At 43.3% G+C, this 27,632-nt stretch overlaps 1 protein-coding gene across 3 annotated transcripts in view; it reads left to right on the top strand.

Moving 5' to 3' along the window:
- Positions 1-7,690: 7,690 nt before the first annotated feature.
- WIPF2 (WAS/WASL interacting protein family member 2) overlaps positions 7,691-27,632 on the top strand; it is a 48,647-nt gene continuing 28,705 nt past the window's right edge. Inside the window, exons 1-2 of one of the 3 annotated variants that reach the window (XM_047708567.1) lie at positions 7,691-7,882; positions 20,586-20,708. The gene's annotated coding sequence lies outside the window, so the exon portion shown is untranslated. Of the gene's footprint in view, positions 7,883-8,056; positions 8,185-20,585; positions 20,709-27,632 lie in introns of those variants that run through there. The other 2 variants (XM_047708566.1, XM_047708568.1) reach the window with 2 other exon arrangements.

Genomic DNA, 27,632 nt, shown 5'->3' with positions numbered 1-27,632 from the left:
AGGCCTCAGGTGTCTGTCCCCAATCCTATCCCCTTCCTTTCTTCCCAGAGACAACCGCTTTTCTGTGTGCAATATCTTTTCCTTGTGTTTCTGTGAACGTTTACTGCGTACATAAACATCTCAAAACAATATAGTTTTTGCAATTTTATTGAGATATACTTCACATACACTAAACTAAACTAAAGTGCACAGTTCAATGACTTTTAGCATAACCACAGAGCTGTGTGACCATCACCACAATCAAATTTAGAACATGTTCATCACCTCAAAAAGAAATTGTACAAGACTGTTCATAGCAGCATTTTTTGTAATAGCCGAAAAGTGGAAAGAACTCAGTGTCCATCAACCGATGAGCGGATAAATTAGAATGTGGTGTATCCATTAAATGAAATATTATTTGGCCAGAAAAAGGAATGAAGGGCTGATACTTGCTACAACATGGATACACCTGTGGGTGCCTGGTGGCTCAGTGGGTTAAGCCTCTGCCTTTGGCTCAGGTCATGATCTCAGGGTCCTGGGATTGAGCCCCGCATTGGGCTCTCTGCTTAGCAAGGAGCCTGCTTTCCCCTCTCTCTCTGCCTGCCTCTCTGCCTATTGGTAATCTCTCTCTGTGTGTCAAATAAATAAATAAAATATTAAAAAGCAAAACACAACACAACACGGATACACCTTGAAAACCTTATGCTAAGTAGAAGAAGCCAGGCACCAAAGCCCACATATTGTATGAGTCCTATTCACAGGAAATGTCCAGAATGGGCAAAGCCACAGAGACAGAGAGTGGATTAGTGATTACCAGGATATGGGAAGAAGGCAGCACTGGGAGAGGCTATTAATGGGTATAGGGTTTCTTTTTGAGGTGATGAAAATGTGCTGGAATTAGATAGTGGTGATCGCTGCACAAAACTGAGAATATAGGGGCACCTGGGTGGCTCAGTGGGTTAAAGCCTCTGCCTTCGGCTCAGGTCATGATCCCAGGGTCCTGGGATCGAGCCCCACATCGGGCTCTCTGCTCGGCGGGGAGCCTGCTTCCTCCTCTCTCTGTCTGCCTCTCTGCTTACTTGTAATCCCTCTCTCTGTCAAATAAATAAATAAAATCTTAAAAAAAACCCTGAGAATATACTAAAACCTGTTCACCTGTCTACTTCATTTTTTTAAAAGATTTATTTATTTATTTATTTATTTATTTATTTGACAGAGATCACAAGTAGGCAGAGAGGCAGGCAGAGAGAGAGGAAAGGAGGCAGGCTCCTTGCTAAGCCGAGAGCCTGATGCGGGACTTGATCCCAGGACCCTGAGATCATGACCTCAACCAAAGACAGAGGCTTTAGCCAACTGAGCCACCTAGGTGCCCCCACCTGTCTACTTTAAAATGAGTAAAATGGTTTCCAATTATGTGAACTTTATTTGCTTGCCTTGTACACACATCCCTGCAATCTCTGTCTCTGTCTTAGCATGGTGTCCTCCCCCGTGTGGGTGTGTGTCTGAGTCCTCTCTTTTTCTTGTAAGGACAGTAGTTATTGGATTTAGGGCCCACTCTAATCCCCTCCACCTCCTCTTGGTCCACTTGACTTCAACTTAACTAATTTTATCTCCAAAGACCTTATTTCCAAGGAAGGTCAACTTCTGAGGCTCCAGGTGAGTGTGAATTGGGGGGGGGCACTGTTCAATCCACTTCAAGATCCTGTACCCATTGCTTAATTCGGTTGTCTTTTTATTCCTGAGTTTTAAGAGTTTTTAATATTCACATCTTTTAAAATTTTATATAAATACTGTCCTCCCAGGTATAGTGTTCAGCAACTTTCCCCCCTCAACATTATGCTTGTGAGATTCACCCAGGTAAATACATGTAATTATTTTTATTTTTATTTATTTTTATTATTTTTTTTAAGATTTTTATTTATTTGACAGATCACAAGTGGGCACAGAGGCAGGCAGAGAGAGAGAGGAGGAGGAGGCAGGCTCCCTGCTGAGCAGAGAGCCCGATGTGAGGCTCGATCCCAGGACCCCGGGATCATGACCTGAGCCGAAGGCAGAGGCTTTAACCACTGAGCCACCCAGGCGCCCCTTATTTTTATTTTTTAAAAGATTTTATTTATTTATTTGACAGACAGAAATCACAGGTAGGCAAAGAGACAGGCAGAGAGAGAGGAAGGGAAGCAGGCTCCCCGCTGAGCAGAGAGCCCGATGTGGGGCTTGATTCCAGGACCCTGGGATCATGACCTGAGCTGAAGGCAGAGGCTTTAACCCACTGAGCCACCCAGGCGCCCCAATTCTTTTTATTTTAAAATTTCACTTATTTATTAGAGGGAGACGGAGATAGTGAGAGAGAGCACAAGCGGGAAGGAGGATGAGAAGCAGATTCCCCGCTGCGTCGGGAGCCTGACTCAAAACTTGATCCCAGGACCCTGGGATCATGATCTGAGCCAAAGGTAGACACTTAACCGACTGAGCCACCCAGGAGCCACAAAAGGTGTAATTCTAAAAAAAACCCCAAAAACCCCAAAACAAAAAAACAACCAACAAACCAAACAAACAAACAAAAGAAAACAGAAACAAAAATCAGAACTCCAGTTTGGTTTTGTTGCTTTTTCATTCTTCAACCCACTGCATGAGTGGCCCGCCCTCAGGACTCAATGAAACTGTTCTTGTCAAGGTCACTGACACCCATGTTACCACACTTATCTAATCGTTCTTTTGCTGGCATTTGATATTTTTGACCACTCTTCCTGCCTGAGCACTTATCACCGCTTCTAGGACAGTATGCCCTAGTATGACGGGATTTCCCTCCATCCCGTTTATCTCCATTTCAGTTGCGAGCCTTCTCCCTCAGCTTGGTCCTGGCACTAGGGGTGCCTTCGCTCTGTCTTAAGCTCTCTTCTCATCTCACTCTACACCTGGGCTTAGAGTTCATCCATTTCATTCTGTTTAGGGATCTATCACTGCCTAACCAACTATTCTAAACTTAGTGGCTTAAAACAACCACTGTTTTATAACTTCTCATGATCCTCCAGGTTGATGGGGGCTTGGTTGGACAGTTCTGCTGTCTTACTTGGGGTGTCTCATGTGGCTGAAGTCAGAAGGTAACTGGAGCTGGAACGTCCATGACAGTTGGTTCGCTTGTCTCACATTCTGGTGGCAACGACTGGAATGCTGGGATGTCTGGACTTCTCTGTCTCCATGTCAAATCTTTTCTCTCCAGATGATCTCTGTAGCAGAGGAACTGATTTCACACATGAAAGTGGAAGCTGCTGGGTCTTCTTAAAGCTTAGTCCTGGACCTGATACAGCAGGACTCCTGCTGTCACAGGTCAGCCCAGATTCAATGAATACAAGGAGTTCTGAGTGTAAGGCCCATCTTTGGAGAGTAGCTACCACAGTTTACGAGTCCCAGATTGCTAGGATTTCTCTTCTAACTTCCAGCCCCAAACATGCGGTGGCCTGTTGGACCTCTCTACCCTCCCTCCTCACCAGGCTCCTCAGGCTCATTCACAGCCCTGGTCACTCCAAGCTAAGCAGCTAAGTGTCAGTACCACATGCACATAGGAGGTTAGCCAGAAGCTTGAGAGTCATCTTTGGCTTTTCCCTGTCCTTGGCCCTCACATTCCACTTCTTTTTTTTTTTCTTAAATTTTATTTATTTATTTGACAGAGAGAGATCACAAGTAGATGGAGAGGCAGGCAGAGAGAGAGAGAGAGAGAGAGGGAAGCAGGCTCTCTGCTGAGCAGAGAGCCCGATACGGGACTCGATCCCAGGACCCTGAGATCATGATCCGAGCCGAAGGCAGCGGCTTAACCCACTGAGCCACCCAGGCGCCCTCACATTCCACTTCTTAAATATCTCTAGAATTATTTCTCTCCATCTCTACTGCTCATACCTACTAATGAACACGGCTAAGATTAATGGGTGCTTTCCAAGTATGTACACACTTTGGACACATTCCACCCAGTCTTATCTCCATTTCATAGATGAGAAGCCTGAGGGTGATAGAGGTTGAGTAACTTGCTCAAAGTGTCACCCTATTCAGGAGTGGGGAGACCTGAAACTTGGGCCCTTTGGCTCTGGAGACAGGCAGCCTTGCCCCCAAAGCCTTTGTGTCCAGCTGGTGCCCAGCTTCCACTCAGCACAGGCAACCATCATCTCTCACTTAGTGTCCACAGCAGCCTCCCAACAGGTGTTTCTGCCTCCAGTCTGGCCCCATCTAATCTATCCTCCATCCTGCAGAGGGATTTTTCTAGAAGGCAAAGGGGGTCATGGCACTTCTCTCCTTAAAACTTTCAATGGTTTCCCTCTCACCTGGAAGATAAAATCGAACTTTTCACAACAGATAATAAAGTGCTTCATAAATTGGCTCCTGTGAACTTGAGAGTGTGCCTTGGGGCAGTGGTTTTTCATGGTGGCATTCTGGAAATTTGTGGAAGCTTTTTTGTTTATCACCACGATAAGGATGTGCTATGTATAAGGCTTCCGGTAAGCAGGAATCAGGGATGTGAGAGTGCCGCAATGCAAGGGAAGGATCCATGCAACCAAGATCCTGGGTTCCACGTGGCTTTCATTTTTTTTTTTAAGATTTTATTTATTCATTTGACAGAGAGAGATCACAAGTAGGCAGAGAGGCAGGCAAAGAGAGAGGAAGGGAAGCAGGCTCCCTGCTGAGCAGAGAGCCCGATGCGGGGCTCGATCCCAGGACCCTGAGATCATGACCTGAGCTGAAGGCAGAGGCTTTAACCCACTGAGCCACCCAGGCGCCCCTCCACGTGGCTTTCAATGTCTGATTGGACATTCCATGTGAAAAATCCATGTATTAAAAAAAAAAACAAAACCTTTCTAAGCCTATAATCTATATCTCCATTAACACTATTCCCAAGGAAGGAGGGGACAGGCTTATTTCTGGTTCACCCTTACCGGAAATAGAGCCCTGTATTCCTTTGGGGGTCCCATATTTAGGAAGGAGAATCTTTTGTTAAAACTTCCCGGATGAGGAGGTTCTGAGGTGTTTCCTTTTTCCAGGAGACACTGACAAGCTCAGGTTCACCTAGTCAGGCAAATGTCCTCAGCAAAAACCTGCCTCAGTGTTTTGCTTTGTTTACTTTGTTTTGCCATCATTTCTTAGTCTTTCATCAAAGCATTTAAGATGTTTTTCAATATTATTCTTTTGTTGTTTATTGGGAGGTCTCCCAGGTCCTATTATCGACAAGGCAAAGTACAAGCATGGAATATTTTTTGCACAAACTTAATATAACCTCTCTTTTTAATGAATACAACCACTGTGTTGTTTTGTGTTGTTCAGAACTTGGCCAAGAGTCTTTCGCCATTTTGGGAAATCACATCACAAACGACAATGCAGGGTCATTTGGTATGGGCATTAACAGCAGACTCTGGAGACAGTTCTTCTATTTTACAAGGTATGTGACTTTGGGAAGGATGGTTAACCATGCTGTGTCTCCGTTTCTTCATTTGTAAAGTTGGGGGAATACTACTTACCTCAGAAAGTTATTATGAGGATTAAATGAGTTATGACATGTGAAGTTATACCAATGTTACACAGTAACATGATGTTAATTAAATGTCAGATGTTACAATGACTTCGTTGACCTAATTTCTCATAATTTTCCCTATCTCATAAGTTCTAGCTAGAGCTCTAGCACATCAAAATGCTTTCAGTTTTTGGAATGTGCCATGATTCTACCTTCTCTCTGCTCTGGAATGCTTTTCTCTGTCTTCTGTCCTTGCCCAATTCTTATTTCTCCCATCAGGCCTCACTTAAATGTCACTTTTCTTCATGAAGCCCGCATCTAGTTCCTCAGGTGAGATGTGGTTGCCTTTACCATAGAGTGATGTTATAGAGAAGGGTGGGGGGAGCTAACACAAGCTACAGTGGGCAGGGAATGCCTCTGAGGACGGGACATCTGAATGAAGTCTTATAAAATAAGAAAGGGGCAGAGGAGCCACTTGGAACATTGCAGTGATAGAAACCAGGTCCATGGGGCGCCTGGATGGCTCAGTGGGCTGGGCCTCTGCCTTCAGCTCCGGTCATGATCTCAGGGTCCTGGGATTGAGCCCCGCATCGGGCTCTCTGCTCTGCCCCCACCCCCAACCCCCGCCCCCCCCCCCGCCCCCACCCCGCCTGCCTACTGTGATCTCTCTGTCAAATAAATAAATAAAATCTTAAAAAAAAAGGAAGAAAGCAGGTCCACATGGTATATGTTGAGCAAGGAGGAGACACGATGAACATGAAGTTGAAGAACTGGGAGTTTGGGTCTACCATCTCCCTGACCCAATCAGCCCACCTTTAGACACGCAGGACTGCATACCTGAAAATCTTTACCTTTGCACCCACTGATCCCTATGCCTGGAATGTGTTCCCTGCCTTCTCTGACTGGTAATAAAATTCTACTCATCCTTCAAGGCCCAGTTCAAAACCACTTACGAAACCTTTTCCCATTCTTCGGCAGGAGTTAATCACTCCCTGTTTGACCTCTCACAGCACATATGTCCCCATGGCACTAATTATATGCTGATTTGTATCTCAGCTAGCTGTTTACATGCCAGTCTGCCCACCACACAGAGGGTGCCCTGAGAAGACAGGCTCTTAGTCACCTCTGTAACCATCTGATGGTGCCTAGCCCACAGCAGGTTCTCAATGAACGCTGTGACACTGACTAGTGGGTGCTGCCCAGCACTACTCATGGCAGAACAGAAGGAAAACGAAAATAAAACAACTTATCATTTATCACCTCTTCGCAATTGTTACTTGATTTGAGCCCTCCAACAACTCTATGAAACAGCTGAGACAGGCACTATGCCCCATTTTACAGATAGGGCAGCTGAAGCCCAAGGGCACACAGCTAGTGAGTAGTGAGAACTAAATCCCAATCCTGTCCCTTACTTTGTATTCAACTCAAGGAAGGATGACAGAGAGACGCAAAGAGCATTTTGAGGATATAAGGCAATGGGGTTAGCTATAGTGGAAAAGAGCTTTCGTGAGTGGACTAGGGAGAGATCCTCATTCAGCTAGGAAGGAGTTAACAGCAGGCCCACCAGGGAGGGCACAGTATTCCTCTCCCGAACCCAAGCAGCTGGAGGAGTCAGCAGCACCATCCCCGAGCCCTGGAAGCTAGGGAACCCCCTCAACTGCCCCCAACCTCCCCCGCAACCCCCCGGCCCGCGGAAGATACGGGTGTTAGGGTCAGGTGTCTAAGACGACGTTAAGGATGACATGTTAGCAAGGGCCTGCCTCTCTGTTGCTATGACAACAGGAGCTTGACTACTGGGCCTTGCAGGGTTGACTGAGGCGGGTCCTTCGTTGACTCTAAATTAGGGAAGGACTTTGACGGGGTGGGTGTGTGCGCGCGCGTGCGCGCGGTCAAGTAAAGACGGGAAAGGTATATTCAAGACTCTAGCTCATTCTCGCAACACGTTAGCTACACCTGTGCAATTTTAAAAGACTCGATGCGTAGGCCATACCCCAGACCAATTAAATCAGAATCTCTAGGCTCCAATATCTGTTTAAGTCTTCGCCGATGACTCCAATTACAGCCAAAGTTGCAAACCCCGCTATTAAAAGGCAGGCGGAATCCTAGCGACCTTCCCAAGATGGCGGCTACCTTACGGCTTCCGCCTTTCCGAGCGCCGGCAGGGGGCGGGCTTCCCAGGAGCGCATGCGTGTAGTTCTTTTCGCTCCCCGCTCCCCCGCCTCCATTTTGTTCGCGGACGCTGGGGACGGTGGGAGCAGATCCATTTCCGGGTTGGCAAAAGGGGCGGCGGCGGCGAGAGAGGGAGATTGCCGGGGAGCGAGCAGGACGGGACGAAGCCAGAGCGGAGGTGGGGGAGGATTCGCTCCCGGGGCTGCTGCGGCTAGGTCGGAAAGAGGCAGAGGAGGCTGGGTACGTCCCTGAGGTGATCTGTGGACCTGAGTGGGAGGGAGAGCCGCGGGAGGGGGGATTGGGGCGGGGCTTGAAGAGAGAGGGGATGTTGGGGGAGGGGCCTGAGGGAGAGAGGGGTCCTAGGGGGCGGGGTCTGAAGGGTGGTTGGAACGGGGGGCTGGGTCTGAAGAGCCTGGAGTGGGGCGTGGGGAATCTAAGTGGGGAGGAGTGGTCGGGAATTGGTGTGGGGCGAGCCCCGACTGAAAATGGGAAGAAAGGTTATTGAAAGACAGGAAATAAGGGATCCTGAAGGGTTGGGTAAGGTGAGTAAGACGGCAACTCAGAGTGAGGGACAAGTAACCGTGCGCAAAAAGGGAGATGGGGAGGGAGGACCTGTTGTGGACAGGTAATTAATAGGATGCTCTGAGTGAGGAGGCCCCTGTGACATTTTGGGGATTGAGTTGAGTGAAAACCAATGGCTCAGAGGATGATTCGGGAAACTGCTTACCGTTGAGGGAATCCAGAGAGCGTTGGTTGAGAAGGAATCAGAGTTGAGTTAAAGGTTGGATTGAGAAGTGCTGAGGTGCTCGTGGGAGCAGCCTAGAGTTGAGGGTTCAGATTGGAGTGGTGTGAAGTGAGGGGAGATGGATATCTTCAAGTCTTCGAGGTGGGCAGTGTGTGGTGTTGAGTTACTGATCAAGAGGAAAATTCTTAGAACACACGGGTGAGGAGCTGGAAGAAGCTGGTGTGTGCTGGAATTCATATTTTTAAAGGGATTTGAACAATCTGTTACTGCTTTGGACTCCCTCTCCCCACCCCCACCCCCAGGAGCCACCAGCTTCTTCATGGTGTTATTTTTGCCTTACTGTTTTTTGGATGAGTTACTGAAAGTTTTTACTAAGCTTTTTCTCCTCTTACAAACTAAAAGAGAACCTCAGGGAATAAGCACTGTTCTAGCATACCTATGGATTTACTGAGGCAAGTCATTAAACTGTCTCTCTCTCCTTTTTTTTCCCCCTTTGAAAGACAGGATTTGTTCCTCTCTGCCTCTAAAAGATTGTGTTTACTAAATGGGATCTTTAAAGTGGTTGCAAAGAAGTGATCTTTGAGAACATGATTGAAGTATTGATATTTAGAAGACGTGTGTTTCTCAATTTCTTCTTCTCAGCCTTGCTGCATATGTTCTGCCAGGGAATAGATGATTTTTGATTTTTTTAAAAAAGATTTTATTTATTTATTTGTTAGACACAGCGAGAGAGGGAACACAAGCAGGGGGAGTGAGAGAGGGAGAAGCAGGCCCCCCGCCGAGCAAGGAGCCCAATGTGGGGCTCCATCCCAGGACCCCCGGAATCATGACCTGAGCCGAAGGCAGACGCTTAACAACTGGGCCACCCAGGCATCTCTAGATGATTTTTGATTTGATACATGTTCAGTTTTGTAACTTTTCTCAAAGTCAACTTTTAGTAGCCCCAAATTTCATATTTTTGTGTTACATTGTATTGACTGTCATTCAGAGGGAGATAGGCAAGTTAGAGCGGGCGCTGAATGAGGTTGATTGATGTGAGAGAATGCAGTGTTTGATTTTACTTTTGATTGATGTGAGAGAATGCAGTATTTTATTTTACTTTTGCTAAACACTGACTTTTCTCATGAACCCTGAGAAGTCACTGAAAAATCATATTCTAGACATATTCACTGAAAAATGGTATTCTAGAAAAATCATATTCAAGACACTGAAAAATCATATTCTAGATACTCTAATTCTTTTTCTTTGGCCCAGGCACATTGGCCTCATTGCCAGGTGGTGGGGAGCAGTGTGTTTGTGGATAGTTTTAGCTTCTTTATTATTTTTTTTAAAGATTTTATTTATTTATTTGACTGAGATCACAAGTAGGCAGAGAGGCAGGAGAGAGACGGGGGGGGGGGGGAGCAGGCTCCCCGCTGAGCAGAGAGCCCAATGCGGGGCTCGATCCCAGGACCCTGAGATCATGACCCAAGCGGAAAGCAGAGGCTTAACCCACTGAGCCACCCAGGCTCCGTAGCTTCTTTATTGTTAATATTTTGAAATCTTGACTATTCCAACTTTTTCTTTGGGCATAATATTCTAAACACTGGTGGTTTATTTAATTTAGGTGGACTTATTTAATTTAGCTTAGACGAAGTGTTCCTGAAAGTCTTGGCATTTCTGAGGTCTGACGTGGATTTGCTTAGGAGGGGGCAGTTTCCAGTTCTACCTCATACTTGATATGAGAGTAGTGTTTACTTCAGTTGGTACTGATTAGTTATGTGATGTCAGCACAAAGGGGAAATGGCAGTGGAAGGTGGAAGGTGGTGAGAACAGTGGATTTTCCAGGTTTTATTAATGGCTTTTAAGAGGGAAGAGAGAAGTCCTGTTCCTTTTGAAGAGAAATTTGTCAGATGTTCTTTCTTGACCTCTTCTTTGGGAGAGTAATGTAGTGTACTTGAGTCTGTTTTTCTGTTGCTCTGAAGTGATTCTGAAAATCATGGGCGGCTGGTTCAGACTGTTTCAACAAACCCTAGTCTTCCTCCTAACCCCAGCAAGAGCAGGAAGGGCTTCAGTAAAATATGTACTATATACTTACTTGGGGGTAAAAACCTGCTTAATATTTTGCTGTTATTCAAGCACAGGATCTCTTTTTGGTTTATTTTTCAGAGGGTTTGGAAATCAGTTATGGGGGCTCAGAAGTCTGGGCAGGCTTTTGGTTTAGCCTACTTCTTTAATATAGGATTTTCCATTTTTCCTATCCTGTCACGTTTTTCCATTGATCTATTTGAGCCAGTCCTAGGTGGAAAATGGCAAATTACATATTTCCCCCCTCCTTTTTAGCCTCTGGTGGACATGTTGTCTCTCTCACAGTTTGATACCTCCAAAGTGAAAGGATTCTTGACTGCTTCAAATGGGGAGGGCGACAGAAGCTGAGCCGGGTTTTCTGGGCAAGAGAATCAATTCTGTCAGAGCAAAGAATAGTTGCAGAGACACAAACTGGGACCTTAAGCTGTGACTAACATTTTGGCAACATGCTTCCCTTTGCCAAATAACTTCTTTTCTTCTCGAGTGTGATTGTTGATCTCCTTCTCAAAGTAGTCTCTTGTTGCTACTGTTCTCCACAGAGCTCTGGAGCAGAAGTTGGCAGAGTTCCGGTTGACCGACAGTCTCTTGAGGGATATGCCCCGGATTAGAGTAGATGGGGTGTTCCATGTCAAAATGAGGTTCATTGGCAGATCCTGAGAGCTGCTGTGCAAGGAAATAGAGGCACTACTCTTTTCTGAATATTCTTGCGCCCCTTTATGCTTTTTCTAAATTCAAACCTGTTTCTTATTCATCTGCTGATTAAATGCAGAATCCTTGCCTTTGCCTAGCTTTCAAAGTCCACGGCATTGAGGAAAAGAGAAAGAAAGAATTTCCCACATGTTTTTGTTCCACTCTCACTCCCAAGCCTTTTAGCCTAGGGAGCCACAGGCTAAACTCATGAGCACTTCTTGGTATTATTATAGAGGGGTATTTTATTGTGTTTTTTATTTTTAGAGAGAGAGTATGCATGAGTGGGGAGGGGCAGAGGGAGAAAATCAAGCAGGCTCCACACAGAGCGCCAGACCCAATGCGGGACTCGATTTCACAGGCTTGAGATCATGACCTGAGCCCAAATCAAGAGTCGAACACTTAACTGGCTGAGTGGTCCAGGTGCCCTGTAGAGGGGTATTTTGAAATGCTGAATACAACTTTACGGAGGTGGGTACCTAGGTGGCTCAGTCAGTTAAGTGTCCAACTTTTAATCTCAGGATTGTGAGTTCTAGCCTTGCATTGGGCTCTGTGCTGGGTATTGAGCCTATTTAAAAAAAAAGAGAACTTTAGGGGCGCCTGGGTGGCTCAGTGGGTTAAAAAAGAGAACTTTATGGAGAAAAACAGTGTTAGTAGGGAAAACAGGTGATTCATTTGCTGGTGTCTGTGTCAGTCTTAGATCTCTTAAGATTTTGGCTTAACGTGCAGAAAGAGCATTTGGAGCCAAGTAAGTTATCGAATTTGAGAGCCAGGAATTGGCTCCTAATTTGCCATATAACATGGCAAAGTTGTAAGAATTTAGAATGGCTGTACTAAGTACTTGGTTCTACTTAGTAAATGCCTTTTCAGTGTGTTCTACTTAATAAATTTTTGGTTTTTAAGGGATAATTAGTTGAAGATAACTTTGTCTCCAGTAGGTCTTGGGATGGATTATGAAGATCATTTCTTGCATTCAGTGGCAGTGGCCCTTGTAACATTGGCGATAACCCCAAAACAAATCTCTCTGGAGGCTCTGGATTCAGCTTCCTCCTGCCATTGTTAGCCCAGAGTATTCTGTTCCTCCATATTCGGGCTTGGGAAACTAACAGGTTCAGATCCAAAGGTTTTGACTCTGATCCAGGGCTTTGACTGTGGTAACAAACAGGATTATTTGGAGTTGTGTTTAATCTTGTCTCAGATATTTCTTTACTGAAGAATGTCTTGAAATTTGGCAAGTCTGTGTATCTGAGGAATGTATATTGATTTCCTCACCTTTCTTACAATTGGTTTTCAAGTAAATTTTTAGTTTTTTGAACTTTGTGGATTCAGATTAAGCTCCATTTAGATTTTGAGGCCCTCTCTGAATTCAATTTTAGTCAGTATAAACTGATACTTCTTCAGTACAAATTCATCGACCTACTTTCTAAGCTTATAAAAATGGTGAATTCAATAAACCCTTTTTTTCTCCCAGTAATCCCCTCTGACTATGAAAACATTCTCCATATGTCCAGATTGGGACAATTAGTTGCAAAAAAAAGGTGGAAATTTTCTTCTCAAGTGGTATCTAGTATGGGACAGGTTATCTGAGATTTGTGGATAAGTGAGTTTTCCTCTCTTTCCCCCTCCCAGTTGGTGCTCAGCTAGCAGGTGGGATCACAAAGTCATTTAAACTCCATCACTGTGTTAGAAATAAGGATAGGACTATCTTCAGCAAATTTTATTTATTTATTGTACAAAAAACTTAATTTTATTTTTAGTAATGTCTGCACCCAACGTGGGCTCAAACTCGTGACCCTGAGATTAAGAGTAGTGCACCAACTGAGCCAGCCAAGGTGCCCCTGGCAAATTTTTATTTTTTAAGTGGATAATACATTTACATGGTTCAGAATTTGAAAGTTAAAGAATGCATACTGAATAGTCCATCTTTTCTGCTTGTGTATTCATCAGTCCAATTTGTCTTCTCAGGGACAGCTGATGTGTTCAGTTTCTTAAGATCCTTTCCAGAGATAATATGTTCATATAAAGTGTGTATATATGTGTGTGTGTACACATTTCTTGCTTTTTCTTATAAACAAATGTAGCACAGTTAATACTACCTGCATTTTTTAAAAACTTGCTTTGACAGTCATTCCATATAAGTAGCAAGGAGATTTTGGCACCTGCCCTATATTGGTAGACATTTTAAATATTTCCAGTCTTATACTATTACCAATTATGCTCCGGTGAATAACCATATATATTTGGCCCTTAGCATGAGTAACTGTATCTATAGGGTAAATTATAAGCAGAATTGCCAAAGCTGATGTGTTTTTAGCCCTGTTACTCATTTATTTGCCAAGAATTTTTGAGTTCTACTTTGTGGCAAGCATTGTGCTTCATCGGTGAACAGAACTGACTCAGCACTTGCACTCGTGCAGCTGTATGGTCTGGTGGGGAAGACGTCCATTAAACAATAATTAATTACTGCTGCTGTAAATCCTGTGGAAACAGCTAATGGGAAGCCTAACGAGGCTGATTGAGAAACAGGGCAATGAGGGAATGTCCTTAAGGAATTGACATTTAAGGCTGAAACCTAAAGTAAGGGGGGCAGACCAAAGAGTGTTGCAGATGGAGAGCATGGCATAGGTGAGGGTCCAGAGGAGGGAAAGAACATGGCTATTTTGAAGAATTGAAGGAAGTAAGTGCCAGTGTGTCTGGAGCTTGGGGAGCGAGAAGCAGAGAGGTAGGACGTAAGGCTTCAGGGTTGTGAGGTCTCCAAAAAAACCACGTAAATAACAGTGAAATTTGAACCAGTCTTTATAGGAGAGATTTTTTTTTTTTAATATTAACATATAACGTGTTACTGGTTTTAGGGGCACATGTCTGTGCTTCATTAGTCTTACTCAATACACAACACTCACCACAACGCATACCCTCCCCATTGTCCATCACCCAGCCACCTCATCCCCCCACCTCCCTCCCCTCCAACAACCCTTAGTTTGTTTCGTGAGATTAAGAGTCTCTAATGGTTTGTAGGAGGGATATTTTTTGTCAGGTCTTTTCACAGATACTAATTTACTAGTGTTAATGCTGAAATCATCAGTATCATGAAGAAATCTGATGCCTGTACAATGGAACTTTTTTTTTTTAAGATTTTATTTATTTGACAGAGAGAGAGATCACAAGTAGGCAGAGAGGCAGGGGGAAGCAGGTGAGCAGAGAGCCCGATGTGGGGCTTGATCCCAGGACCCTGAGATCATGACCCGACCCGAAGGCAGTGGCTTTAACCCACTGAGCCACCCAGGTGCCCCACAATGGAACATTTTTAAGAACTTTTTTGGGGTGGCTGGGTGATGGACATTGGGGAGGGTATGTGCTATGGTGAGCGCTGTGAATTATGTTAGACTGATAAGTCACCTGTACCTCTGAAACCAATAATACATTATATATTAATTAAGAATAAAATAAATGGAGGGGGAGGAGAGAACTTTTTTGAATAAAGCTATTTTATTTTTAAAGATTTTATTTATTTATTTGACAGAGATCCCAAGTAGGCAGAGAGGCGGCAGAGGGCGGGGGCGGGGGGCGGGAAGCAGGCTCCCTATTGAGTGGAGAGCCTGATGTGGGGCTTGATCCTGGGATCATGACCTGAGCTGAAGGCAGAGGCTTTAACCCACTGCCCCAAGTGGGTTTAACCACTTTAACCCAGGCACCTTTAACCCAGGCGCCCCAAGGCTATTCTTTTAGTCTTGATTTCTTCTAGGTCCGGCAAATTAAATTTGCATGGCTGGGTTAAATCTTAAAATTTTAAGAATCTTGGAAATTGGTTTGGAGGTTAGTGATTATTGGGGAACCACTCTGAGATTCTGGGGGATGATGAGTCTATGGCCATACTACCCTGAACGCACCCAATCTTGTCAGGTTATGGGGGATGATGAGATGGTTAGTTTGCCAGACCTGCTATTTAGGAACAGAAAACCTATTTACATCTTGAGAATATTGACTGTTTTTTGTAAGCTACAGAGAGAGCACGGCTCTCATACGGCTACAGAGAGAGCACAGATGTTCTCATTATGAACTGGTGACTGTAATACTCTGTTGTACTCGTCATCTAGGCCATATGTCTTAACATGATGCATAACTCTTGTCGGGCATGCAAATGAATCAGTAGCCCAAAGGCCATTATAACTCTGAATATATGAAAGCATTTTTATCTGCAAGTGCATTGACTTTTGTTCAGAAATCACAGTACTCTTGCTCAAAGCCCAGATGGCCCTGTTCGATTTAGTACCTTTCTTGTGTAATTGGATCAGCTTGCCCTATTTTCATAACTTAAAGTAGAATCTTGGTTCAGCCACCCAACACTAGTGAGCAAGGAATGAAAATGTGTAAATTTTTCTAGCATTTCAGCAAGAAGCGTCTGTGTATCTGTTGGCTTAAGGGCATTAGAGCGGGAGAAGAGACTCCTCAACAATGAAAGTGACAGCTTTGTTATTAGATTATCTGTGGTGAATTGGGACTTAATATATTATCTTTGAAATGAGGTGTGACACTTCTCTCCATGTGAAGTCTGGATCAACATTTTATGGAGCATCTGTTTAAGTTTTCTTTCAGGACTTTCCTAAGGAGACTGTCATCACTGGATTTGCCTTACTTCTGACTGTTCTCCGTATAGGCTTTTACACTTGTCTGTTTGGGGTGTGCGGACTGAAGGCTGGCACATGGAAGCTGAGGCCTGGTCACATAAGACCTGGCTGCCCTACAGTGAGAAGAGCTGTTTTTTGTCATCAGTAACTCGGTTTCAGCCTCCCTTGTAAGCAGCCTTTTAATCTAATTAACAGTTTCTTTCTTTCTTTTTTTTTTTTTTTTAAGATTTTATTTATTTATTTGACAGACAGAGATCACAAGTAGGCAGAGAGGCAGGCAGAGAGAGAGAAGAGGAAGCAGGCTCCCTGCGGAGCAGAGAGCCTGATGTGGGGCTCGATCCCAGGACCCTGGGATCATGACCTGAGCCAAAGGCAGAGGCTTTAACCCACTGAGCCACCCAGGTGCCCCTAATTAACAGTTTCTTTAAAACAAACAAATGGTTTCTTGGAACTTCTAAAGATATTTTGACCACAGATATTGGTTGTTTTTGTTTTTCAGTTAGTTGTGTTAAATTGAAAACAAAACCTAAAAAAGGAGCTAAGGTAATTGATTTTAAGTTCTGTCTCTCTGTTTTTGTGCCTACGTTTGAAGTTAATTTTGGTCACAATTTGTTATAGTGGCCTGGAAGTTCCTCACATATCTGACATGTGGTAGAGTAAACTCTGTGGTGGTGAATGTTGTTAGGTGACACCAGGCTGTGGCAGAGATTGAGGTCACATTAGGCACCCTGCTTTCATTAGAGTTGAATTGGAGGCGCAGGTTCCAGAATTAAGCATAATGGCCTTTTAATTATTTTGGTTGGTTTGGGATTTTCTGCTGTTCTTAGTTACACTGGTAACAGATCCAGTACGGACCTTATGTTTTGGAATTGTGGTCAGTCTGAGGTTTGGTTTTGCTTATACAGTGTTAGGATTTTGGGGGTTTTAGTAATTAAATGAAATGTTTGGATTTTTAAATTTTCACAGTAAGAATACATAATTTAAACAGTCAATAGTACTAGGAGACTGATTAAGAGAAAAAAATAGCTGCTCCATCTTTCCTTAATTGTCCCCAGTTACTTTTAGTACTTTTTTTTTCTGATGCATATTATTTCCATATTTTTACATAGTATGCTTATACTATACTTGCACAGTATGCTTATACTGTTATTTCTTGGTCTTTCCAGTCTTAGGTATTATCTGTTGAATTTCTACTATGGAAGATGATTTTGCATTTTTTAAAAAGATTTTTTATAAAGATTAATGTATTTATTTTTTATATAGCAAGGGAGGGCACACATGTGCAAGTCAGGGGGGAAGGGCAGAGGGAGAGTGGGAGAAGCAGACTCCATATTGAGTGTGGAGCTCAACACAGGGCTTGATCCCATGACCCGTGAGATCATGACCCAAGCTGAAATCAAGAGAGGGTGCCTGACACAGCCACCCAGGTGCCACAAAGATTTTTTTTTATTTGTAAGTAATCTCTACACCCAGTGTGAGGCTCAGACTCAACCCTGAGATCAATAATCACATGCTTTACCCATGTAAATCCCACCAGGTGCCCCTGATTTTGCATTCTTACACTTAACCCTACCCTCGACCCTTCCTGCTGTCTTTCTAATATAGATCCATCACAGTTTTGATTAAATCAACATTTTGTATTTTTTTTTAAATATTTTATTTATTTATTTGACAGAGATCACAAGTAGGCAGAGAGGCAGGCAGAGAGAGAGGAGGAACCACGCTCCCTGCCGAGCAGAGAGCCCTATGTGGGACTTGATCCCAGGACCCTGAGATCACGACCTGAGCTGAAGGCAGAGGCTTAACCCACTGAGCCACCCAGGTGCCCAAAACAAACCATTCTTGATATTTCAGAGAGGATATTAGATGCTGACAAAATTATTGGAAGGTCATGGGAACACCACCTTGCGGGGATTCTAAGAAACTGCTGCTATTAATAATCTTGGCTGTCCAGGCTCCTGGGTGGCTCAGTCAGTTAAGCGTCTGCCTTTGGCTCAGGTCACGATCCCAGCATCCTGGGATCAAGCCCTGAATCGGACTTCCTACTCAGCAGGAAGCCTGCTTCTCCCTCTCCTAGTTCCCCTGTTAGTGTTCCCTCTCTCACTGTGTGTCTCTCTCTGTCAAATAAATAAAATCTTTAAAAAAAAAAATGTAATCTTAGCTGTCTTAAATACCAAAGTAGGCAATATGTAGAATATTGGAAACCTGCAAAGCCACATATCTGTCATCTGCTAGAAGCCACGCACTTGCTTATAGCTGCTAAAAGAGCAATAATGGCACATACCTTTCTTACATCTTCTAGGTCTTTTTTTTTTTTTTTAAAGATTTTATTTATTTGACAGAGAGAGATCACAAGTAGACAGAGAGGCAGGCAGAGAGAGAGGGAGGGAAGCAGGCTCCCTGCTGAGCAGAGAGCCCGATGCGGGACTCGATCCCAGGACCCTGAGATCATGACCTGAGCCGAAGGCAGCGGCTTAACCCACTGAGCCACCCAGGTGCCCCCCTTCTAGGTCTTGAGTGAGTGACTCTGTACTGATGGAATTTAAACCACAACCTCATTGACACAGCATTCTGGGAAATGTAGTTTTCCAGGTTTTCGGTCTCCCCTTCTGTCCCCCATGAGCCAGAAGGAGGGTAGAGATAAATGTAGCCTAAAGAAGAAAAATTAACATCCAATACAGTATCTGTCTGTACTGTGATTATACTGTATTTCCTTATATATTTTTCTTTTAAATAATCACCATTCTTTCTTATTCTTTTTTTCTTCCTTCCTTCTGCTTGATTTATTATCAATCACTAATTCATCCCTAAACTCCCAACAAAAGTATAAATCTCTTTTCAGTACAAATACTTTAATGGAGCTTCTTTGGGAGGTTTTATGAAAAGGTTCCATTGGAGGGGGTGCATTTTGGGGGGCCTTGCATGTTTTGCCTGCACACTGGTCGGACGGACGTTTGACTAGATATAGAATATTATATTGGTGATGGCTTTTCTTTGGAAATTTTAAGCCTCGTTTTGGGGTCTTCTAACTTTTAATAGTAGTATTGTGAAGTCTGATTTTATTCTAATTCTGGATTCTTTGTATGGAATTTGTTTTTTCTTCGAAAGATTTTAGGGTGTTGTCTTTACCCTAGGTATTCTGAAATACGGTGATATGTGACTATGTACCTTCGTGTGACTATTCTGAAATTCATCACGCTTGGCATTCAGTGGGCCTTTCAGTCTGAAGCTTATTTTGATTTTCTTGTATTATATATTTGATAATGTATTTTTTTGATGGTTCTCTCCTTTGTCTTTCTGGGAACCCTTGTCATCCAGATGGTGAAATTCCTACACTCGTCCTCTTGATTTTGTTTTTTCCCCCCTCATGATTTTGTCTTTTTTTTTTTCCCCCTCATTCCGTTTTCAGATAATCTGAGCTTTTTCTTCTAGCTCTTCTGTTGTACTTTTAATATTTGCTATTGATGTTTTAAATTTCCAGGAGCTCTTTTTGTTCTCAGAACTTTAAGATTTTTACACGTTGTTAGAAATTGTTTTGTTTACTTTGATTCCTCTCTTTCCTGTTAGAGATTTTCTTCAAATGTCTGGTATTTTTTGGCGGTTTACTTTTGAGAATGAGGCACTCATAAGCTCTGAGTGTGGAGCCCAGGCTCATCAAGTGGTAGGCATCACTGTAGGGCGTACTGGCAGCTGGTCGTTCTCCCTGGAGAGGCCTCCTCCAGTCTCCTGCCTAGAGAAGACAAGCCCAGCAGCAGGTGTTTTGGAGCCAAGTGGGGGAACAGAGCTGGGGAGGGAAGAAGTCTCATCAGTGAGTAGATAGACGTTCACTCAATCTCCCTATTTTCAGTATGGTACTCCTGCCCTAGGCTGTAACTGCTCACTTGGTTCAGAGGTCCTCTGCCTGGCAGCTTGGGCAAGGAGAAGAGGCAATCTCTTTCTTATATAGACTTTCAGTCAGTTCTCCTGTTTTAGCTCCTCCAACCACCCTTTGATCAGAGGTACCAGGTGCCTTCAGTTTCTGAGTATTTTCTGAGTTTCTGTGATGGGAATTTACTTTGTGCTGCAAGCGTTTAACTTTTTCCTTTCTGTGAGGTTACTTGTCACCAGTGCATGTGCCTTCCAGCTTCCAAAATTTTGTTGACATCTTTCTGCTGTTGCATCCTTTTCCCCCTCCCTCCCTCCCTCTTTCTTTGTTTCTTTTTCTTTTTCTTTCTCTCTCTTTCTTTCCTTTTAAGGCTTATGCCTTTAAAAACCTCCCTTTGCTGTCATTTGAATGGTGTTGCCTGAGGGAACACTGATAAGTGCCTGCCACACATTTATGTTTAACCAGTATGTTCATCAGCTTTTTCTTGCTGCTCTCCATCCAGTCACAGTAGCCTCGGTGTAATTGAGTACTAATACTCCTTCAGAACAATGTTTTTCAGACTTCCCTAACACCAAGAATGACTTAAGGTGCTTGTTGAATATTCAGATCTCTCTGCTGGAAGATTTCTGATTTTAGTAGGTCTGGATTAGGGCCCAGGCATGCGTGCGTGTTTTAAACAGATGCCCTAAGATGTGTCTTCTCTTCAGGCAAGTTTGGAAACTCTGTTTTAGAAGGGTTTTCTACACCTTTATTGCTCCCAGGTCTCTGAGGCAAACTCCTCAGGCTCCACCTAATATTGCTTTTGTATTCAGACTGTGTTTTAGTCTGTCTGGCTTTGGTCTGGATTTCTAAATTAGAGTGTGTGTCCTTCATCTGATTAACTCCCCTATTCTCTGGTTAAATGCTGGCTGATGGTAACAACATTGGCTTTATGTGACTTCTATTTTTTTTCAGCCACCACTTCTAGACCCATTGCGTGGTTGCTTCGTTCCTGGCCTGTGTGGGTGGGGAGAAAATATTAGTTATGAACATTGAGCTACTCTCTGCATCATTTCACCATCCAAACCCAAGAATCTGTTAAATTTTTTTTTTTTTTTTTTTTGTGAAGTGGAAAATTGACTCAGGCTTTGAAAACAGATGTACTAATTATCTGCCTTGGATTTATGCAGCATCATTTTTAGAGATATTAAAGGTATGATTTGAAGTTTGTTTTTAACTTTCATAATATGAAAGGGCACATTCTCTTCTCCTTTTTGTATTTTGGATCCCTAAGGCCCGGAAAAGCAAAATGGTGTACCTTGTACTACCTGTCTGTAAGGCATCTGGAAATGAGGTGTTCGCAGCTTCTCCTTGGTTGCTCTGAGTTGCGTGGCAGTCAGGAACCAAATAGTACATGTCTTATAATGTTGTAGAGGCCAAGTGTAGGATCCTAGTTCTTAGTTCTTGGAAATCTTGTGGCTGTTACTAGCTAAAATGTAGCCTGAGGAAGTCATGTTGGCTCTGACATAGAGCTGATTTCCATTCTAAGGAGAACAGCTCCATAGAAGCAGCTCTAATATGTTTTTGCAAGTTCCTTTGAAACAGTTTTGGTGAATGAAGTCACAAAAACAGTGCGAAATCTAAAGTGTTACTATCTCACAGAGTATTGATTACTGGCTATGTTATGAAGTACTCCTTTGAACTGTTACTGATTTACTGCAGTTGACTGTTTCTGTACACCTTTCCCCACCTTTCCAATACTTTAGTGTTTTCAGGTTAACAGGATTTTCTCTTGGCTTTGAGGAGTGTAGTAGGGGCTGGTGATATTTGGTGAGGTCATTCCCTGATCTCTGTTTAGGATGATTTTCAGACAGTTAATTTACAGTTACTCTTTGCATTAGTTAATCTGTAGCCATCTTTTTAAAGAAGCCATTCTTTGCAGCTGTGGTTATTTAATTGAACATAAGAGTAGACTTCTCATTGATTTGTCATCATTTTAGATGTGAGGACATGGCTCCTGGGTATTTGGGAATAACCCATGGTTTCTCATATTTACTACATCAAGTAGTATGTGAATAAGTAGACTTCTGAGTTTATGTTTTTAGGGCTTTATTTATTTGTTTGTTTATTTTTAATTTATTTATTTGACCAAGACAGGCAGAGAGCACAAGTAGGGGAGGCAGCAGAGGGAGAGGGAGAAGCAGGCTCCCTGCTGAACAGGGAGCCCAGTGCAAGGCTCAGTCCCAGGATGCTAGGATCATGACCTGAGCCGAAGGCAGACACTTAACTGACTGAACCACCCAGGCACCCTATTTATTTATTTTAAATATTTTATTTAGTTACTTGAGAGAGAAAGAGAGCAAGCACAGAGGAAGAGGGAGAAGCAGACGCCCACTGAAGAGGGAGCTCAATGTGGGACTTTGATCCCAGGACTGTAGGATCATGATCCAAGCCAAAGACAGGCACTTAACCAACTGAGCTACCCAGGAGGTTTTTTGTTTTTTTTTGTTTTTAAAAACGATCACCTATTTTAATTTTAATTATTTTTTTAAGACTTTATTTATTTATTTGACAGAGAGAGATCACAAGTAGGCAGAGAGGCCGGCAGAGAGAGAGGAGGAAGCAGGCTCCCTGCGAAGCAGAGAGCCTGATGTGGGGCTCGATCCCAGGACTCTGGGATCATGACCTGAGCCGAAGTCAGAGGCTCCAACCCACTGGCCACCCAGGTGCCCCCTTTTTTTTTTTTTAAGGTTTCTTTTCATTTTTTGTTTTTTGGTTTTTTTTTGTTTTTTTAAAGATTTTATTTATTTATTTGACAGATCACAAGTAGGCAGAGAGGCAGGCAGAGAAAGAGGAGGAAGCAGGCTCCCTGCTGAGCCAAGAGCCCAATGCCGGGGGGGGGGGGGGGGGGGGGGGGGGGGGGGGTGGTGGTCCATCCCAGGACCCCGGGATCATGACCCGAGCCAAAGACAGAGGCTTTAACCAAGTAAGCGACCCAGGCGCCCCTGTTTCTTGTGTTTTTTTTGTTTTTTTTTTTTAAGATTTTATTTATTTATTTGACAGAGATCACAAGTAGGCAGAGAGGCAGGCAGAGAGAGAGAGAGGAAGGGAAGCAGGCTCCCTGCTGAGCAGAGAGCCTGATGTGATGTGGGCTCGATCCCAGGACCCTGAGACCATGACCTGAGCCGAAGGCAGAGGCTTAACTCACTGAGCCACCCAGGCGCCCCTGTTTCTAGGGTTTTAAACAAATCTAGGACAAGAGGAAAGTGTCACATTAGGAGGAAAAGCTGTATCGTTGGGATGTATACTTATGTTTCTTATTAGAGAAATAATATTGAAAGAATTTCATCATACAGTTACGTATCTTTATTCTACCTCTTTTTCTCTTTCAGGGATGTGTGCTGATTTTAACAGTGAAAAGTTATTGATGTGTAGAGTAAAACATTCAGGTTTAGTTGTAGGAGTTGTAGGATTTTCAGTTTAAATATTCATGGTGCATATGTGACTTTTTTTTTTTTAATCACTTGTTTTGGGTCAGTCAGATTTGCTGCATAGTTGAATTTCCATGATGGAAAATGCCTTGCAGTTGGAAAAATGATTCTTTCCCCTTTGTGGAGTAACCTTGGAGTTTTAATTAATTCCATCTCTATGCATGACAGAAATGTATTTCACCAGAGGTTTGAGTGAATTGAATTTCAAGGGGGAAGGTAGCACTTTCTCCATTGAGAGAAGATGGCTGTGAATTATTTTTAAACTATATAAAGGTTTTTTTGCATGGTTTCAGGGAAGGGTGATGAGATATCTGTAACATGAAAGTTATTGTAGTCTGTTTCTTTTTATGTAGAGAAACTAAAATGCTTTAGTGGAAATCCTCCACTATATTCTTTCCTAGAACACATAAAGGCATGTTCATAATTCTGTGTTGACATCAGTTCCCACGTAATTATAGGAACCTGTTTGGCTCCTGCTGTTTGTTAGTCTCCTCGAGTGGCATGTGAAAACTCTTAGGTAGCTCCTGGCACTTCTCCCATGTTGGGTTCTTTGGTTGGGAACTGGGTGCCATTGTGTTTACTGTGGTAATGAACTCCTAACTCACCATGCTGTACTGCTTTTCAGGAGCAAAATTGAAGGGCAGGTCTGCAGGCAGACATTATCATCAGATGATTTTTTAACCTGGAAGGCTTCCGGTTAGTATCTAGGTCCCTAGCTGTGCTTAAACCAAGTGATCAATGACAGTCTGTGGGATGAATGAGATAACTGATTGAACTTGTTTACTTTGGGCATGGAACTGTTAATGGGTTTAAACTTCTTTCGTATAGGCATATTGGATAGGGAAAGATACTGCTTTTAAGGGGTTTGGAGCATGGCCTGTAAGGTCTCAGAGTTCATCTTCTACCACTCTTTTCTGTACTCTGTTTTAGCTACCTTGGCTTTCTTACTAGTTCTCTGACATGTCAAGCTTGTTCCCATCTCAGGCTTTTTACTGGCTGTTTTTTTAATTCTTCTTGGAGTGCTCTTTCCCCAGATCTTCATAGGGGTTGCTTTACTCATGGAGAGATTTCTTTGTGAAGAGCCAGCCCCCCCCCCCTCCCTGCAACCCTATCTAAGAGAACACTCCTGGCTCAGCTGGGTGGCTCAGTCGTTAAGTGTCTGCCTTAGGCTCAGGTCATGATCCTGGGATCAAGCCCTGCCTGAATTGGGCTCCCTGCTCAGCAGGAAGCCTGCCTCTCTCTCTCCCACTGCCCCTGCTTGTGTTCCCTCTCTCGCTGTCTCTCCCTGTCAAATAAATAAAATCTTAAAAAAACCAAAACAAAACACTCCTCCATACTCCTACTTTCACCCTTCATGATTCTTTTTTTTTCATTCTTTTTTTTTTTTTTATGATTTTATTTATTTATTTGACAGAGAGAGATCACAAGTAGGTAGAGAGGCAGGCAGAGAGAGACAGAGTGGAGGAAGCAGGCTTCCCGCCGAGCAGAGGGCCCGATGCTGGGCTTGATCCCAGGACTCTGGGATCATGACCCGAGCAGAAGGCAGAGGCTTTAACCCACTGAGTCACTCAGGCACCCGTTTTTCCATTCTTTTTATCAGTAATTGAGATGCGAGATTTTGTTTCCTTGTTTATTTCTTCCACTAGAATGTAAGCTCCAAGATTGTAGAAACTTGTTCAGCCTCTAGAACTGGGTTTATTAATCTCAGCATTAATGAGACTAGGTGATACTTTGTTGTGGGGGGCTGCCCTATGCATTATAGAATGTTTTCTATTCATTAAATGCCAGTAGCACCCCCTAGGCATGATAATCAAAAATGTCTCTAGACGTTGCCAAATGTCTTGTGGGAGACAGAATCATTCCCCTTAGAACCATTGTTACAGAACATTGCTTTGGACCTAGAGCGTGCTTAAGAAAATACTTATTGAGTGGATTAAGTGATGGGTGCTCAATAAATATTCACTGGATGATAAATAAATTAATGAATGAATGAATTCAGCAAGTTAAAAACTTTTGGAGCACTAAACCAAGCACATAGCCTCCTAGTTTCTTCCTGTCCTCTTTTTTTTTTTTTTTTTTTTTTTTTTTAAATTTTAGGTATTTGTCAAAGAGAGAATACATGCATGCACAAGCAGGGGGAGCAGCAGGCAGAGGGAGAAGCAGGCTTCCCTGCTGAGCGAAGAGCCCGATGTGGGGATCAGTTCCAGGACACTGGGATCATGACCTGAGCCTAAGGCAGACCTTCAAACTAAGCCACCCAGGCAGGCACACCTCATTTTGAACTTGGGTTTTTTTTTTTTTTTTTTTTTTTTATGGTTTAGAGACAGGGAAATAGTTTTCTTTTTTCTTTTTAAAATTTTACTTATTTATTTGACAGCGACACAGTGAGAGAAGGAACACAAGGAGTGTGTTCTCCTTGTGTGAGTGAGAGAGTGAGGAGTGAGAGAGGGAGAAGCAGGCTCCCGCTGAGCAGGGAGCCCGATGCAGGGCTAGATCCTAGGACCCTGGGATCATGACCTGAGCTGGAGGCAGACACTTAACGACTGAGCCATCGAGGCGTCCCTTGAACTTGTTTGATGTGAATGTTTTTAGGGTTTGTTGTTTGGTTATGAACATTTGATTCATTAATGGGTTTTAATGTTTATGCTTGGAAAGTTTGCCACCCCACCTACCTGAATTATTGAAGCCACATTAGGCAAGGCTTTATTAAAGTTATTTCTTTCTGGGATTAAAGTACTCCAAACAAAAATCCCATTTTGCACTGTGACTTTCTTTGTTCCAAAGCAACTGGTTTTCCATTTCTGTTAAACATTTATGTTCTGTCTCTGATACTATTAGATTTATTTTTATTTGAACTGTTGAGTAAGAATTCCATTGAGGGGAATGTCTAGAATCTTTCCTCTTGAAGATACAAGTCTTCTCTAGATTATCTGGAGAGAAGTGTAGGCAGTTATTGGTCTTTCAGAGAGGATCTTTTTTTTTTTTTTTAAAGATTTTATTTATTTATTCGACAGAGAGATCACAAGTAGGCAGAGCAGCAGGCAGAGAGAGGAGGGGAAGCAGGCTCCCCGCTGAGCAGAGAGCCCGATGCAGGGCTTGATCCCAGGACCCTGAGATCACGACCCGAGCCAAAGGCAGAGGCTTTAACCCACTGAGCCACCCAGGCGCCCCCAGAGAGGATCTTGAAATGTCTCTTTCATCTGTCTCTCTTTGCTTTAAATTTATTTATTTTAAAGAGAGCACCAGTAGGGGGAGCAGAAGGCAGAGAGAGAGGGAGAAGCAGACTCTGCACTGAGCAGGGAGCTGGGGGCGGGCCTCCGTCCCAGGACCCCAGAATCACAACCTGAGCCGAAGGCAGATGTTGAGCCAACTGAGCCAGCCAGGTGCCCCTTCTCTGTTTCTTTATATTGGGGAGAGGTTTAATAGGATATTAAAGACTTGAACGTGGGGGCACCTGGCTGGCTCAGTTGGTGTAGCCTGTGACTCTTGATCTTGGGATTCTGAGCTTGAGCCCCATGTTGGATATAGAGATTACTTAAAAATAAGATCTTAAAAAATAAAAAATAAAGAATTGAACATGTATTTCAGAAAGGAGAGAGGGGTGCCTGGGTGGCTCAGGCAGTTAAGCATCTACCTTTAGCTCAGGTCATGATCCCAGCATCCTGGGATTGAGCCCCACATCAGGCTCTCTGCTCAGCAGGGAGTCTGCTTCTTCCTTTCCCTTCCTCCTCCATTCATGCTTGCTCTTTCTCCCTCTCTAAAATAAATAAATAAAATCTTAGGGCAGGAAAAAAAAAAAAAAAAGGAAAGAAAAAGAAAGAGAAGGGCGCCTGGGTGGCTCAGTTGGTTAAGCGACTGCCTTCAGCTCAGGTCATGATCCTGGAGTCCCGGGATCGAGTCCCGCGTCAGGCTCCCAGCTCCACGGGGAGTCTGCTTCTCCCTCTGACCTTCTCCTCGCTCATGCTCTCTCTCACTGTCTCTCTCTTCTCTCAAATAAATAAATAAAATGTTTAAAAAAAAAAAAAAAAGAAGGGGGCACCTAACCTAGCTGGCTTAGTCGGTAGAGCATGTGACTCTTCATCTCCGGGTCATGAGTTTGAGCCCCATGTTGGGCATAGAGAGTACTTAAAAAAAGAAAAGAAAAAGAAAGAGAGAGAATTTTCTTTTGATTGGTTTGGTATAGCAATTTCCTACTATTTTCACCAAATTCATATTCATATAACTGAGTCTTGTAAGGTAAAACTAAAGCCCTTGAGACTTTGCTGAGGGAGAGAGCCTGCTTTTTAAGGTCAGTTTTTTTTTTCTCCCCTATGGGATTTTATTGGATGCTTCAGTACAAAAACTAATTTACTTGGTAATCAAAGTTGAGATGAAAGGAAAGTACTGTTACCTAAGGTCTCTTAGCATGAAAGTAGATAGCATTTAGATTTAGAATTTAAAAATTTTTTTTCTTTTAAAAATAACTTGCAATTGAAACTTGAGTTTTATAATAGCAGAATGCCATTTGAATAAAGGCCCCAAATGGTAGTGG

This window comes from Lutra lutra, chromosome 16 (genome assembly GCF_902655055.1).
Source record: "Lutra lutra chromosome 16, mLutLut1.2, whole genome shotgun sequence".
Classification (NCBI taxonomy): domain Eukaryota; kingdom Metazoa; phylum Chordata; class Mammalia; order Carnivora; family Mustelidae; genus Lutra; species Lutra lutra.
This window is presented reverse-complemented; position numbering and strand designations above follow the sequence as displayed.